This window comes from Cupressus sempervirens, chromosome 7 (assembly GCF_028749045.1).
Source record: "Cupressus sempervirens isolate cs-2001-9-10 chromosome 7, ASM2874904v1, whole genome shotgun sequence".
In the NCBI taxonomy this organism is placed as follows: domain Eukaryota; kingdom Viridiplantae; phylum Streptophyta; class Pinopsida; order Cupressales; family Cupressaceae; genus Cupressus; species Cupressus sempervirens.
The window spans coordinates 551,517,981-551,536,043 of NC_143124.1; positions in this window are offsets into that span (position 1 = coordinate 551,517,981).

Here is an 18,063-nt window from a genome sequence, read left to right on the forward strand (position 1 = left end):
TACATGATATGGTTTTATGGATATGAATTTGTTAAGTACTAAAAAAATTTATTTGTATAGTTAGACCTTGGATAACTAATTTAGCCCCCCGCCTTCACGGTTATTCTAAAGTATTCCAACAAAACCTATTTCAATTTAAAATGCATGCACGTAAAATGATGAAAATGAATAAAAAACTATTTTTCTCTAAATCTTGCATTTTCCATCCACTTTTCATTTTGAGTCAAACTTGGTTGACCAGGCCTATGACATGTGTCACAATTTGATTAGTTCATTTTTGCCCTATCATCCTTCTTTATCAACATCCCCTAGAAACCTCTGCCACCTAGGTGCTATATGGAACCTCTTGATTTGCCCACAAACTTAAATTATTTTCTCTTATGCATTACCACATTTCAACATCCTATTGGTCATCACATTGTCACATTAGCTAACTAGTGAGCAACTTCCTACAGTGACATTACCACAACTGTCAATTTTTGTCATGTGGTGCAATCTAGTGCATTCGTCATAAACCTTCCACATCATCACCCTCTGCCATGTTTTGTATTCTCACATTCTTGCATATATAGTTAGCATTTATCTATGTCATCGTGACATAGTGACATCATAACATGTAACACCTTGATCCACCTCAACACCTTGAAATTCATGTCATGCCACCTATACCACCTCACCACCCCTACCACATGGTGGGTTGTCACATTCTCGTGTGTTAAGTCATCGATTGCCACTTAATTTGTGAGAATGCAACACATTTCCATGTGTCCATTTCATCTAGTTAGCTTGCCCTGAGATCTATTATAGGTCTTGAACTGTGTGCCTATCATTGGTGTACTACATACCACCTATCCTCCTCAGATTCATTGATCTAGGGTCTACAAAATTGCACCATGTTGGATCAAAATTTCCTCATTGTGCATGTAAGTAGACTGGGTCCCATGCAAATTCTTTATGTCTCAAAAGGAGCATACCTTTGAGACAACTTTACTTTGTATATAGACCTATAAAAACAATAAGAAAAATGCATGCACCAGTAATGTGGGATAATGTCTAGGGTTATTGTAAATCAAAAGTACTACTCCAAACTAAAAAATCAACATAGAATTATCAAAATCTCATCAATTTCTTCAAATCCCACATACTTGGCACAATTTTCCCTAAAGAAAACTCCTATCTGCTTTGACCATAGACATCCCATAATGCCTTAACATAACTAAAGCTCTCTCCCAAAAAAAAAAACTTGTGTGTAATCCTAACTAATTTTCCATGGCCATCAACCATTTTAACATCTTCAACAATCATAGATGCCACATTCTGCACACAAATTAATAGGAGTCTTGGTCCAAAAAAAAACAAGCAATGTTTGCCTCCTTCATTGAAATATGTCAAAATTCCCACCACTCAAGATTTGCAAAAATGGTTTTTTTAAAAATGAAAACCCCTACTACAGAGACCCATTTCAAGTTGGTACATCCATATGCATTTTTTTTCTTTTGGTCTGCCCCTTGATGCAATGTCTTGTACATTTTAACTACTACCCATCAGTATAATCTGGAAGCTACAAAAGGATTTAATAGAACAAAATTTTGAATTAGAAACATCCATAGCATTAGCACCTCCATCGTAAGAAATGGGCTTTCATCTCTGAGACAAACCAATTAGTGAGAGAAACTAAAAAATGGTAGTTTAGACTTTATTCCATTTCCTCTTTATTATCATTGTACTTATGATTTCCCATGCCCATATTTAATTAGTTCTTTGAAGTGAGGATTGAGCCTTTTTGTAACCAAACAATGACATTCATAATGCATCGATCTATATTTTTATTTTGATAATCCATGCTTAGATCAAATGCATACTCCATACTCTATTTTCATTTATTTTAAGTGGCCATTGAAAAAAATGTCTTTTGTGAGAAGTTGGGGTTTCTAATAAGTCTCTTGGTGGATCCCCCTCTACGTATTTATCTTAATTCAATTATTGTAAAATAGGAAGCTTCTACTGAGCCTTTATAGAGTAGAGACAATACACTACAGTAGCAAGTCCTCTAAACACAAATCATGTCTCAATGTACATAATGTCCAATTTGTGTGCATGGTCTCTCATTAGGCTTCCAATCTTCTTTGAGAGGATATATAGAAATGTATATTCATAATATAGAACATTGACTTCAAATAACCTTTTCTATAAGTATCTTCCCATATCCATAATTGCTCTACAAACTAGACTTTTGACCTCGGCTAATTTACCATCATGGCACATGAACTCCTTTGGAAAACTCATTTCCTTTTTTAGTTTTTGAGCCAATTAGAAATAGATATCATTGGTATTCACTGGAAGTGAACAACCCTCCACAAATTTTTAAAATATGGCAACAACTTTAGGCACTCCCTTTATTTATTCAACTCACCAAATTGAGATGATATATTTTCAGACCTTAGTCCAATCATGAAAAGGCTGATGTACCATTTTCTTAATGGATTCAGATTCCATGCTACTATTTTCCATAGTGTTCATATTAATAATCTATCCCTTAAAACAAGTATATAGGCCTTTATTTAGTGGTTTCCCCACACAAAACTCTTTATCCTCCAATTTATTCAATGTATCTTCATGTCCTTCCCACTACTCAACATCCAGATTGGTAGTAGGATTTCATCACATTCAAAATTTATGTGCACCTCTATTCAATTTCATCATTTCACATTTCTCCCTTGATTTCAATGTTTAGCCTCTTTGATTCACATGTCATCCCACTAATGTAGCTCTCAGTATATGTCATCTCATGCAAGGGTCTTTAGACACCATTGTCACAAGAAAAGTATACACTAGACTTGATCTCTTGTTAATTTTTTTCTACTCATTGTGTTGACTTCATAATGTTAAACCTTTACCATGCATCAACATTTGTTTTAAAAGAATAAAACCCTCTCAATACTGATAAATCTTTGTATAGCATCAATAAAAACTTCACTATCATTTGAACAATACTAATACTAACATACCCCATATCTTTATTTTTAACACATTCTAATCAATATCAAATTGATTTGAGAGATTTTCCATATTTCATTAATTTAAAATGTGAGATCTCATATTAGGAGAGTCATGCCCCTAGTGTTTCTGACTATAAAAAAATTCAAAGTCAAATACCTAACCTTTTAGTCTGATCCATTTAACCCAATGCATTAATCTGATTTAGAAATAATCATTGGTCAACCACTTAAAACTCATTTTTACCCTTTTTTACAAACTATGACTATTGTACCAAGAGGCCTCTAAGCTGGCCTTAAAAATTCATTAAAACATCTAGCCAAGCCCTAAAACTCTACACTCATATTCTCTGGTCTACAAACTCCTAACTTGTAAAATTTCATCTCATGATGAAATTTTGGTCAAAAGATATTGATTGTCAATATTACATCCTTCAAACTACCCTGCAAATAACCAAGTTAGAAACATACAAGTGCAATTAGTTTTAGTGTCAAAAATAGGTCATATGATCACTTACGGGCCTGAAATCTAGGGAATTAGTTTATTGCCACATGAAGAACATAATTCTATGATTTGGGCTGATGATGAATAATTGGGCAGATTTGGTAGGTGTGCAAAGTTGGGTACTAGGAATTGCAAGACTAGGAACACTAGCATAATAACAACTTTTGCAAATGTAATAGACCTATGAAAGTGTGCAGACAGATTCGTCAAGACTTGAAAACTGGCATACTTGAAGTATTTTTAGAGTAGAACATAGTTGTACAATTAGTTTGGTCCCATATATCATTATTTCAAATTTATAACATCCCAAACATGCCTTCTGATCCATCTACACTTTTAATCACTAGTGAAACGTCAGAAATTGCATTTGGAATCACATTTGAAAACTAGTCAAACGGATTCATCATGTTCTCAAATTTGGAAAATAACAAGTCTTTGACCCCTAAGAAATTTTAAAAAAAGAGAATCTTTTCATTTCGGTCAATTGGGTCAAAGTTATAACTGGTCAAACAAGGCTTCCCAAAATTTTGAACAATATGCATCAGTATGACAACAATAAACAACCAAATTTGAGGGATTCAAAACTTGGCCAAAACATATCAAAATGACTTGAAATCTAAGACATAGGTTCTCTTACATACATACCAAACACTCCCAAAGGGGAAATTTGTGAAGCTTAACTGGGTGCAAGATATTCAATGACAAACTAGGCTTCCTATCATTGTTTGACACATAGGAAAAAATGTAGATTTCAACAATGCTCAAATGAAATTTCATGGTATGAATCAAAATGACAACTTATCAACATACGATGCATGCATGTACTAAATGAAAGGTGTTAAACACTTGAAACATGTCATAGGCCTCAAAATAACATCCAAGTACATATGCATAAAAAGCTCTTATAAGGGCTTAATTAGATTCAAATTTTAGAATGGTACTCAAAATCAGTGCTTCAATTTTGAGTCCCAACACATACAATCTCATATTCATCTTTAGATCAATTACAAAACTTGATTCCTACAATAATTATTGATGTTCTACCAATATAATTTCTTGTTGATTTGTCTTCTATCTTAGTCTCTTGAAACAAACATATCCAATTTTGTAATCTAATTCTCTTAGCATACATATCACCTTCAAAAGTATATTCCAAAGATTTCCAAATTTCATGAGATAAATCTAAGTATTTTAACTAACTATATTCATTTTCAAAAGAGATGACAAAATTTCTTCTTTGGCAATCATTTTACACATAAATAAATCTCTTTCAACTTCACTATATACTTCAACTTTTCTTTCTTCCACAATTTTCTTTTCATTCTTCATCATCGGCCAATATCCTAGACCTATACATATCAGATGTGTCTTCATCATCTCTTTCTATTTGTCATAGCTAACTCCATCAAATTTAGGACTTTCTTTTTTGAAATGACTTGGCATTGATCTCCTTAAGTTGTTAAGATTTTCTTTCAAGGACCTGATGCTCTGATACCTATTGTTAGAAAGTAAAGTCCACCAAGATTGAGAGGGGGGGTTAATAAATTACCATATCAATATAGATTTTATCAACCATATTAAACCTTAAACATGTAAAAATATAATCAACAACCATAAGAAGATACACATACATAATAGCACCATATCTGTTAACTAGGGAAATGCTTGATCGGGGGGAAAACTTCATCTGGGATGGTACCCACAAAATGATGCACTAATATATAAGTTCCTTGTAAGAGGGTGGACTCTATTAGGTGCCAATGAAATACATTTAGTACACATCAGTCCCTATTAGGAGACTTTAAAATCCTTGTTAGAAGATTCCAACCTTGTTAGGAGTTGTAGAAGGCAGAAGGACCCACAATCCAAAAATCTTCAAGGGCAAAGCCACCAAACCGACTATCAAAGTGGCCTCTAATCAACAATCTAGATCCCTCTCTTTTTCTGCTTAGTCCTTCCATTTTTTTGATTGGCTAATTGTAAGGAAACTCAGGTGCAGAAATAGCTTCCTACACTAATCTCTTAAGGAAAGTATTGTGCAAATTCCTATTAAATCCTTACAATTAAAAATTCAATATTATGTAAACAATAATATTGCAATCAACCATGAATATAGAAAATAGATAGAGAAATAATAACACATGAACACAAAGATATGTCAGTGGGGAAAAACCTTTCGGTAAAACAACCCCACCCCTCCAAAACCTACACAATGTATTATCTTCAACTCAAAGGTTACAACACACTTATACTACAAGATTTTTCAGGACACAGAAGACTCATTCAGTAGCAATCAAAAATACACTAATCACACTCTCCCTACGATATACATCCCTCAAAGTGCTTATATAATGTGCTTTCTATTTTTAGAGCATCTTCCAAAGATAGCTTTTACGTGTCATGAGAATCTATCATAACTATTTTAGTCATGATTTCCTTACACACAATTAAATATTCTAAAGATAGCTCTTACACATCATAGGAATCCATCATAACTATTTAAGTCATGATTTCCTTACACACAATTAAATATTCTAAAGATAGCTCTTACATGTCATAGGAATCTTTCATAACCATTTTAGTCATGATCTCCTTACACACAATTCAAGATGTTCACACATGCAAGTGGGGTGACACATCAACATGTCAACTAGACATGTACACTCACACTTAATTACATTATTTCCAAAAAATACATTTACAAAACAAATAATAAGACTAGGAATAATCCAAATTTGAGACATCTTATTCCTAACATTCTCCCACCTTGTAAGAGCAACAAGAAAATAACAAGAACTAACTGCTATAGGCTGAAAGGCCCATAGACTTTGAACACCATCTGAACTTCTCTGCGCCCATTGGTTTTGTCAATGCATTTGCAACATTCTTTATAGTATCTACCCTCTCCATATTTACCTTTCCATCTTCCACCATATCTCTCACAAAGTGAAATTGCCCATCAATGTGCTTCGTTCTAGCATGGAAAGTTAGATTCTCTACAAGGAAAATAGCACTCTGACTATTGCAACAAATAGTAATTTGTCCTGCATCAACACCAATATCAAAACACAATATTCTAAGCCAAATGACTTCCTTACAAGCATGAGTATGAGCCATGTACTCAGTTTCTATAGTGGACAAAGCAACCACAAGTTGTCACTTACTCATCCAACTGATGACATCACCAAACATAGTGAACACATAAGCATTGGTGGATCTCTTGCTATCAATACCACCTACCCAATCTGAATCCACAAACCCACAAATACAAACTAAATTCATAGCTCCAAAAGAGTTTCCATGATAATAAATGGTGTAATCTAATGTACCCCTCAAATATCTAAATACTTGCTTAACTGCATCCCAATGTACCTATCCAAGATTAGCCATAAACTGGCTCAAAACTCCTACTACTTGGGAAATGTTTGATTTAGAACAGACCATAGCATACATAAGAATGCCAATTGCACTAGCATAAGGTACTATATTCATGTCCTCCACCTTGCTAGGAGATTTTGGAAAATCATCTACAGATAACATTGCTACCATAGGAACAGGAACACACAATAGTCTACAATCTACCATGCTGAACTTTTCCACCATAGACCTCACATACTTACTCTAACTCAACCAAAATTTTATACTAGACCTATCTTTATTGATTTCCACACCCAAGATGTACCTTAGTGCCCCAAGATCTTTCATCTCAAATTGTGCTGACAACTAAGATTTAAAATTAGAAATCATACCCTTACCCTACCCAAATAGCAACATATCATCAACATATAATGCAATAATAAGAAGGCGATCATTTTCAACTCTGAAGTAAACACAATGATTTGATTTCAATCTTACAAATCCAATTGACAACACAAAAGCATCAAACTTAAGGTACCACATCCTAGGATATTGTTTCAAACCATACAAAGACTTCTTTAATCTCCAAACTAAAGATTCTTTACCTTTAACAATGTACTGCTCAGGTTGTGACATATAAACCTCTTCCTCTAAATCACCATGAAGGAAAGTTGTCTTTGCATCCATCTGTTCTATCTCTAAATCATATGATGCAACAAGAGATAACAAAAATCTAATGGATGTCAACTTTGCAACAAGAGAGAATATTTCACCATAATCTATTCCCTCTATCTGTGAATACCCCTTCGCAACCAATCTAGCTTTGTACTTTTCAACACTTTGATCTACATAGAATTTCTTCTTGAACACCCATTTTCTACCAATAGGTTTCCATCCTTTAGGAAAAGGTACAAGGTCCCAAGTTTTTAATTATCCAATGAAGCCATCTCATCATCCATGGCCTCAATCTAGGAACTTGCATCTTCCATATCCAAAGCCTCTTACATAGATCTAGGCTCATCAATGTTAGTAATCAAACCAAAGGCACAACTAAAATCTAACATAGAATAACCAAACCTTTCTAGTTTTTTTCTTACTCTTGTGGATCTCCTCAAGGGCTGAGGTTGAGGTTGTTCTTCCTCTTCTTTTGAACTGTCAAAGCTACTAGAGCTCTCCTCATCATTAGACCCAACATGGTCTTTTTGTTCAATTTTCTTAGGGGTAGGAGGAAATTGAACAATATCTTCCTTCTTTTCTTTTTCATCTAGTTGTAGCACAATAGGAGAAGATGTTATCTCTCTAAAAATAACATTTTTTCTATACAACACCTTACTAGTCATAGGGTCCCAAAGCTTATATCCTTTCATACCAACATTGTATCTGATGAAAATACATTTGACAACTTTGTTTTCCAACTTCGATCTTTTCTCCTTTGTAACATGTGCATAAGCTTCACAACCAAAAATAAGAAGATGTCTTATTGAAGGCTTCTTACCAAACCACACCTCCATGGGTGTCTTACCAACTAGAGCTGGTGTAGGAGATCTGTTAACTAGATAATAAGTAATGGCCACAGCTTTAGCCCAAAAGTTTTGTTCAAGACCAGCTCCACTAAGCATACTCCTAGCCTTCTCCATCAGTGTCATGTTCATTCATTCTATAACTCCATTTTTTTGTGGGGCATAAGGAGTTGTCTTATGTCTCTTGATACCTCACTCTTTAAAAAACTATTCGAACTCTACCGAGAAAAAATCACCACCATTGTCAATTCTCACACACTTACTCTTCTTACTAGTCTAATTCTCTTCAAGGGCTTTAAATTCCTTGAACCAACTAAAGACTTGTGTCTTACTTTTTAGGAAATAAATCTGTGTCCTTCTATAGTAATCATCTATGAAAGATACAAAAAATACGGACTTGGAGATTGAAGGAACTTTTATAGGACCAAATACTTCAGAATGAATAAGATTCAAAACATCATAAGATTTATGAGAACTGGAGTAAAATTGAACATGATTTTTTTTACCATAGACACAATGTTTGTAGAAGTCAAACTCAAGATTATAATCATTTATCCCCCCAATGAGATTCTTGTTTTTCAAGGTTTTGAGACCCTTCTCACCAATGTGGCCAAATCTCATATGCCACTATATTGTCTTTTCTATAGGAAGCTTTCCTTCCAACGTGTATGCACCCTTAGGTACACATGTTGCACTACCATTAGAACCAATAACCACAATTTTCTTTACTACTTATTCAGATGGTGTGGATGAAGGGATAGTTGTTCTCTTCTTTGAAACAAAAGAACTATTGCATTGAGAAATGCATGCATCAAGCTGAAACAGAGTACCTCTCCTAGTACCCTTAGCAAATACCATAGCTCCTCTCATCATCTTACATCCATCTTTAGAAAAAAACAACTTGCACACCTATATCATTTAGCATACCTATAGGTAATAGGTTTCGTGCCAAACCAGGGATGTGCATTACCCTGTTGATCCTCTTTACTCATCCATCAGGGAATCTAATAGTGACCCATCCTCATCCAACTATCTTTGGGTGAGAATCATCACCCAAGTACACCTTTCCACCATCAAAAACTTCATACCTTGAGAACCATCTTTGATGAGAGGTCATGTGGAAAGAAGCACCTGAGTCTATCAACCACACATCATCAGATGCATGCACTACCAAGGTTATAATAAAAAAATCACCATCTTCTTGAGATTTTTCTAAACTTGAATCTGAGGCCTTCTTCTTCTTCTTTGGCTCTTTACAATCTTTATGGAAGTGCCCAGTCTTATCACAGTTCCAGCATTTTACCTTGGACTTTCTAGAAGTCTTTGATTTTCCATGGGATTTGGATCTACCATTTCCAAACTTGTTATCATTTTTCTTGCCTCTATCATTGGATCTAACACAAATAGAAAGAGCTTCATTAGACTAATTTGATGACTTTCTCCTTGTCTCTATGGATAACAGTGAAGATGCCACATCATCCATTTTGAAAGTGACTAAAGTACTTCCAAGAACCATCACAAGATGGTCCCATGAATCTAACAAGGAACATAATAGGGTCATACATTGATCCTCCTCCTCTATCTTGACACCAGATGATGTCAACTGTGCAATAAATAAATTAAAAGCATTTAAATGATTTATAAAAGATCCTCCTTCCTCCATTCTTAGAGAATACAAATTCTTTCTCAAGAGCAACTTGTTCACTAGAGATTTGGCCTGATACATAGACCCAAGTCATGTCCACAAACTATTTGCAATCTTCTCATCAAGAACATTCAAGAGAACTAAATCAGCTAGATAGAGTCTAATGAGACCCTTAGCTTTCTGATCCTTGAGATCCCAATCTACTTGAGATATTGTTGTGGTTCTCACATCAAGTGAAGTCACCTCCCATAGATCATGATCTTCAATCAAGTCTGCCATCTTGAGTTTCCACAACTCAAAATTACTACCATTAAATTTCTCCACCTCCATTTTTCCATATGATGAACTAGCCATCTCAATCTACAAATAAGATTCAGAATGCTTTGTACAAAACTCCCACTCAACTTGTGATTAGCTCAAAAAACCCTACCCAACAACTAGAATCAAAAGTTGATCAAGCTGTAATACCACTTGTAAGGAAACTCAAGCACTGAAATAGATTCCTACACTAATCTCTTAAGGAAAGTATTATGTGAATTCTTATTAAATCCTTACAATTATGGATTCAATATTATGTAAACAATAATATTGTAGTCAAACATGAATACAGAAAATAGATAGAGAAATAATAACACATAAACACAAAGATATATCAGTGGGGAAAAACCTTTTAGTAAAACTACCCCACCCCTCCAAAACTTACACAATGTATTATCTTCAACTCAAAGATTACAACACACTTATAGTGCAAGCTCTTTCAAGACATGGAAGACCTATCTAATAGTAACCAACAATACACTACTCACACTCTCCCTACTATCTACAGCCCTCAAAGTGCTTATATAATGTGCTTTCCATTTTTAGGGCATCTTCCAAAGATAGCTCTTACACGTTATAGGAATCTGTCATAACCATTTCAGTCATGATTTCCTTACACACATTTAAATCTTCCAAACATAGCACTTACATGAAAAAAAGAATTTGTCATAACTATTTTAGTCATGATTTCCTTACACACAATCAAATATTCTAAAGATAGCTCTTACACATCATAGGAATCTGTCATAACCATTTTAGTCATGATCTCTTTACATGCAATTCAAGATGCTGACACATGCAAGTGAAGTGACACATCAACTATCCAACTAGACATGTAAACTCATATTTAATTACATTATTTGCAAAAAATACATTTACAAAACAAATAATAAAACTAGGAATTATCCAAGGTTGAGACACCTTATTCCTAACACTAATCACCTTGCATAGGGATTAATGATCCATAACAAAACATGTGATCACCTTCATAATTGAATCCTTGAATAAAAATACACATCTCTACATCAACAAAAATGGTTTATCTTGGTGTTTGTGTCATTCCAAACAATTATGTCAAAATTAGTTTACTCAGCACTTGAACATTCTAATGCTCAATCATAACTATTCAGCATGCTAACACTTGACATTCACTTTCTTAGCATACATTGCATAATTTGTTCTCTATTATATTGGCACTAGTATGCACTCAGTACTAACTCTAGAGTACTCAATGACCATAGACTTGCTTAGCAGTCACTACTGCTCAGATCATACATGAAATATATACAAGTCTAATTACAAGGCTTTGCCTATATAGGATGGCTCAATTGTAGTGATGACTGACCAACTCTACCAAGTATATGACTAAGTGCTTGACAATAATAGCCAACATGACTTAGGGATCAATAGTGAGCACTCGGATGATGTGACTAATTGAACAATTCATGAAGTGAATGTATGTTCAAGAAGTTATGGGTCATAAATGCACAACAAAAATAAATTGAATATTTCAGCAAAAAGAGTCATTTCACAATTACATGCAAGTGAAGCAGAGGTGAAAGCTAGTGGTGAAGATTTGAAGGGGTACTCATGAACTTGCAGGAAAAAGTAAGTTTATCTCCTTTTGCTCTGAGTATTGTTTATTTGCTAAAATACCTATAAAAGAAGATAGTAGTGCTAAGGAGATTCTTTGAGGAGTTAATTCAAAATATGTTAGAATTATTTCCTAGTTCCTCTTCTAGAGGTTAAAATATTATTTTTCTGATGATTTCGATAACTATAGAAGTACTAACCTTATGTTACATGGTAAAGCCTTGTTCTAGTACTTTTATGAAAAAGGATATAAAAGGGAGCCTAGCAATAACACATGGTAGGAAAATTTGTAGTTCTAAATATTTTATAGATAGAGAGTTTATCAACATTATAGCCAGACACTATGAGCTAACCACTAGGAGTATAAGGAAAATGGATGGTATGTCACTGTTAGTCATCAAAAAATCTTGTATTGAAGAATGTTTTGGATTGAGCACCCAAGCTCTTACAAAAATTAATAGGCAGCACTTTAAGAATGAATATCAAAGAACCATGAAGTTTGGGAGATACAAGGAAGTTGCACATTTTATGTATAGGGGTCACAAAAACATTATCATGTATGTTGTTCATATGGGTCAACATCTTGTTGAGTCTTTTATGGATATTTTCAAGTACACTTTTTATGTATGGTCATAATTTTTTGGAGAAGATGAACAACAAAAGATCCTTTTGGATTACATGTACATGTACATGAAGATCCAAAAACATCATACTTATATAGAGTTTGATTTTTCCAATGAGATTGTAAAAACCTTACACAATCAATTGGTTAGATGGAATGTCACTGAGTCCTTCAAGAACTATTATATGTTATACTACTTAATTCCTCATCAAAATTTAAATCAATTTCAGAATTCCAAGAAGTTGGATATAGTTGATGAAGAAGGTGTTAGACAGCTTGTTCAACTCTGGTGCATAATATGGGATACACAGGCGAGAGATGGTGACTTCACAATTTTAACAGTTGTGTTTGTGTAGTGGATAGTGAGGGTACCTGGGGGGGAGATCACAAGAATACCACAGTCAATAAAAAATATAATGAGACCCAAAGAGTGTCAAGTTGATAAAGGTTTTAATTTCTTGGAGCTTGTAATTGGATATAATAAGATTCAAGAGGTTGAAGATATCCTTATGAATAAATTGTGGTTAACCAATGATAAAAGTAGAGAGTATGATCCTAAAGGGAATATTAGAAATATAAAATTCAGGTATGTAGATCAGATAAACATTGAAGATGGTATTATTAGAAACTATGATGACTTTCAAGAGGCATACCAAAGGTTGAGGGAATGGAACATCTTAAATAAGATAGAGGATCAAATGCTAAGTAGAGGTTTGCCTCATTTTCATTCTGAAGAAGATAATGAAGTTCTTAGGATTAACAAATGTATCAAGGACTTTGAAATTTTTTATAAAGAATGTGTTGAACAAGATAAGGAAAATAAAATTGAACACGAATCTCCCCCACCCCCTCAAGTCAAAAAGAGGAAACTAACTTTAGCTAGTTCCAGTTCTAATTCTCCTACCCCTAAACCTCTAGAATAAGGGACTAGTACCTCTTTGCTAACTTATGAGGATTCAAATGATGAAGGATCTGCAAAAATTATTAACATTCTAATAAACTTGAAAATTTGTAAAGATGTTGAAACATTAGATCCACCCCCTAGGTTCCCTAAGGAAAGGGATGGTTACTATGCTCAAAAAATGGAGAATGATGTCCGAATTGATATTGAATATGAGAGAGAAATCATTTCCCTTATGTTTATTAAATAGGAGAACTTTACTCAAACACAAGAATTCAAATACTTTTGGATCATATATAAGATAATGGATTTCGAGGAAAGAAAAAATTAAAAGTTTGCAGGAGTGGACGATTCTTAACATGTTTTAATTGTTCAACAAATGATGGAGGGGTTACATTTGGATGATATTCCATGTATTGAGGACGAAGCTAAAGAAATGGTAAGAACTAGTGATATCTTAATACTTCTTGGTTTAACATTGAAAGAGTTTTTTTTTATTGATCAAGTAAGGAAGTAAGAGGACCTAGTATTTGTGTCAGAATTTGAATCATTGGACAAGATGGAAGGAATATGCTACTATCCTTAAGAAAAAACCCTAAAAATCTCATCAATTATTTTTTGTGTTATCAATCTTAGAACCAATATGAGTTCTTGATCTACACTTCAAACTTTTGAATTCTTTGAATCAATGTGTTGCTCATACGTTTATTCAAAGAGGGGCAAATGTAATACCCCTAAATTAGCACATGTTGGTTCTTAACCAATTTTGGTGCATTAATCTTACAACATTTATTTTTTGATCAATTAAGTCCTATTGTACTAGACATTTTTTATTCTTATCATCTTTACTTGACCTAAGTGTCAAATGCATAAAATCCCCAATCTATATCAATCACATATTTTATTTATTTCCTAAAGATTGATTTAAATTAGCTAAATTAACCTCCTAATTTAGTTAATTTAATTATAAGTCCTACGTACTTTAATTAAATTAAATCCATCCTCTTTAGCTAATACACATAAAAAAGAAATCAAAATACATTGATTTAATTTTATATATATATATATATATATATATATATATATATATATATATATATATATATATATATATCATAAGTGTAGAAACTAATTATTTAATTAATTAGAATATCTTATTATGATGTCATGTTTAAATGGATCAATATTATTTCCTAATTCATCTCATATGAAAAAGGAATTAATATATTGATTTAATCAAATATGCTCATCCTAATCGTTGAAAATAATTATTTAATTAATTAGAAAAATAATTATGAGTATGTATTTGAATAGATAAATGTTATCCCCTATTTCATCTCATTAAAATCCATCATAAATGAAGGACTCAATCTCGCATTCAATCTAAACTGTACACTCGGTCTAATCTTGACCATTGATTAGATCCAAGATTCTCTAAAAAAGAGACCCCCAGCCTCTCATTTGGGAGGATGCGATGTCAAAACATTGATGAATTGATTACTCAAGCATCTTGCATTTAGATCTCTATTTCTTTTTCATGCTCACCATTAGTTTACACTGCACTAAGTGTCAAAATCAATACACCACCTCTCGTTCATACAATCTAAGCATAGATTGGAGGGTACAAAAGAAAAGAAAATGAAAATCTTTCAGAGAGATTCACAAAGTAGGAATATTCACCTCAATAGGAAGCACAACATCTATATCATATACAAAAAAGCAAAGGGCATTATTCCTGTAGGATTTTTTATACTTGTTCTATAAGCCCATAAAGTCAAATTGATCTGAAGGTGTCAGTCCCTTCCATAATTTTTGAGTGTGCAATGTAGGATCTTTAGAATAGCCTTACTAGATTCTTTTTCTTGTCTATTACCCTAGGGGTAGTAGATGGAACACCAGTGTTGCATGATTTTAAACTTTGAACACATCTCTTTGAGATCCTTGTTTTTGAATTGCCCCCCATTGTCAGTAATTATGGAGGATAGTACACCATACCTGTAGATGATGTAGTTGAGAATGAATTGAGCTACAATTTTCCCATTTGCTACTCATATTTTGCACCTTTATGCAAAGTCTTAGTAAAAGGTTGTGACTTATCCACTAATTTTCACCTTTGAATATGTCTTTTGTTTTTACTATTTTTGGTTCCAGTAATGCCACAATTTGTTTTTCACCATCGGAACATCTAATTTTTTTTATTTTAATTGCATGACTGAAATATTTGATGTCAGCTTAATTCATATTGACACTCTATTCACCAGTTGAAGATGTTAGTGGTTAAACAACATGTAGGTAGCAGGTTAGAGCATAATCGTTCTACAACATTGGGACTTCACTAGATGTAGTATTGGAGTTCCAATCTATTAGCATGGGATAAGTGAGTGAAAGATAAGTGGTGGGTTTGATTGCATTCATAATATAGTCATCAAATGTTTGGACAAGTAATTCAAGACCTAAGGTGATTTCATCCAAAGGTATGCTTGAATTCCTTTGAGTTCTTGCAACATTAATCAAAGACCCATCGACATTAGGAGGATGATACTCATCCGACCAAACCCTAGATTGCTCTCCTATTTTGAGATGATTTTCATATGTGTGAAATTGATCTACATCATTATCAAAAGTTTCCTCTGAGGGAGAATCAAATTCATATTCTTGAGAGTTAGTGCTACATGGAGTTAGATTTTAGAATTCCCCAACAATTATGGGTATCCATTCTCCACTTTCATTATCATCTTTATTTTTACAAAGTCATTCAACAATAATAGTATGACTAGACTCACCATGTTCCTCGTCAATTTGGGGAGTATTAGTAGTACTAACATGTGGTACAAATTCATCTAATTTTGCAAAGAACATAGCAAGATCTAGTGAAATAGGATAAGTAAAAGTATCCTCATCATCATAGCTATACACTTGATTATTATACTCAGTTTGTGACTCATGTTCAGATGAACTATCAAATTTTGGCACAAATTTATCGATCCCTAGATGAAAGGAAACTTTCTTTAAGCTTAAGCATGTTGTGTCACAAGGCCTTCTATGTATTTCCTTTATTAGATTAATAAGCCCATTGTCATTACATACAATAGGACCATTTCTTTGTAGCCAAGGTGTTTTATTAGTTTAAGACCTAGTCCATACTTTTTAGGGGTTATCTCATGAGACTAGTTTATGAGATCAATTGGGACTTCTTCTTTGTATAGCCATGTAGCAATGGCTCTATTTTCATCTTCATCTTCTATAGGTATAGTGTCCTTTACAAAGGCACCATTGAATAAAATATTAGGTGATACCACAAAATGTCTCTTCACTTCAATTGTCTCCCATAATGATAGGAAGATTCAGGAAGACATGTCAAAGAAAAAATTGGTTCAATGTGATATTCGCCCATTCTTATTTCTGCTAACTTGAGAGTCATATCCATTTCTTTGAGCTTGTTGGCATGATTGTCTATAGACTCTCTATTATTAGGAACAAAACTATCAGCAGATTTGAGCATGTTACATGTGTAACTGGTATTCGCAAGTATGGTAACTTCTAATCCTTGGAATGGAAACTTGATGCATTGATGGTATGTTGAAGTTATTGCTTTCATTTCATGAATATATGGTCTTCCTAACAATATGTTGTATGCTAAAAGAATATCAAGGACCTAAAAGGTAACATCTCTTTCTATAGGACCAACTCAAAGAGGCAACACAACAAGACCTAAGGATTTGCACTCTACTTCATCAGATGCTTTAATGGTTATTTTGTAATGAGGATCAATGGACTCTTTAGCATAACCTAATTGTTTGAGTAGAGTATAAAAATAGATATTAAGACCAGCTCCATTATCTATAAGGATGTAGTAGACACATTTCTGATGTATCATGACTTCAATATGCAATAGTTGATTATGAGGATGACTGAAAGAATTATCATCCTCTTCATAAAAGGAAAAATAATGAGGTGAGGTCAAGTGACCTACAATTTATCAAAACCTATCAAGATCAATGAGGGCTTTGTCAAGAATCTACCTATGTGCAGGTGAGATTTTAAGTAGTTCAAAGATAGTTATTTGAGTATTTGTTTGTTGCAAATGTTTAAGGATACTATAGTTTGCATTTGTGGAGGATGTTGTGATTTTTTTATTTTTTCTAGATGGACCATCAATAGGTTTGTCTTTATGATGATCTATCTTAGGAACAGAAGGCATGAGGCCTTTGAGTATTATCTTAGCATGAGAATGTGTAATAGCATTGGCACAAGATTGTGACTATTCATGATCAGATGTAAGAGATGTAGCAGCTCATATGAACAATGGAGTCTTAGGTTTCATATTGTCATTTTTTCCCTTGATTTTGATAACATCATAGTGTTCAAAGTCCAAAGGTTCAAACATGTTGATCACATTATCATTATTGGTATATGTATAGTTGACCTTATTGTTTTTATGTTTGGAACTTTCTCCCCTTTCATAATGTGTAAATGGTTCCTTAAAAGCTTTATGATCTAAATTCTTGCTATGTCCACCCACAACTATTTCATCATCATCAGTGAGGTCTTGAATATAGTTGTTTATTTTGTGACCTTTGTTTTGATGGTATTTAGAATACACATT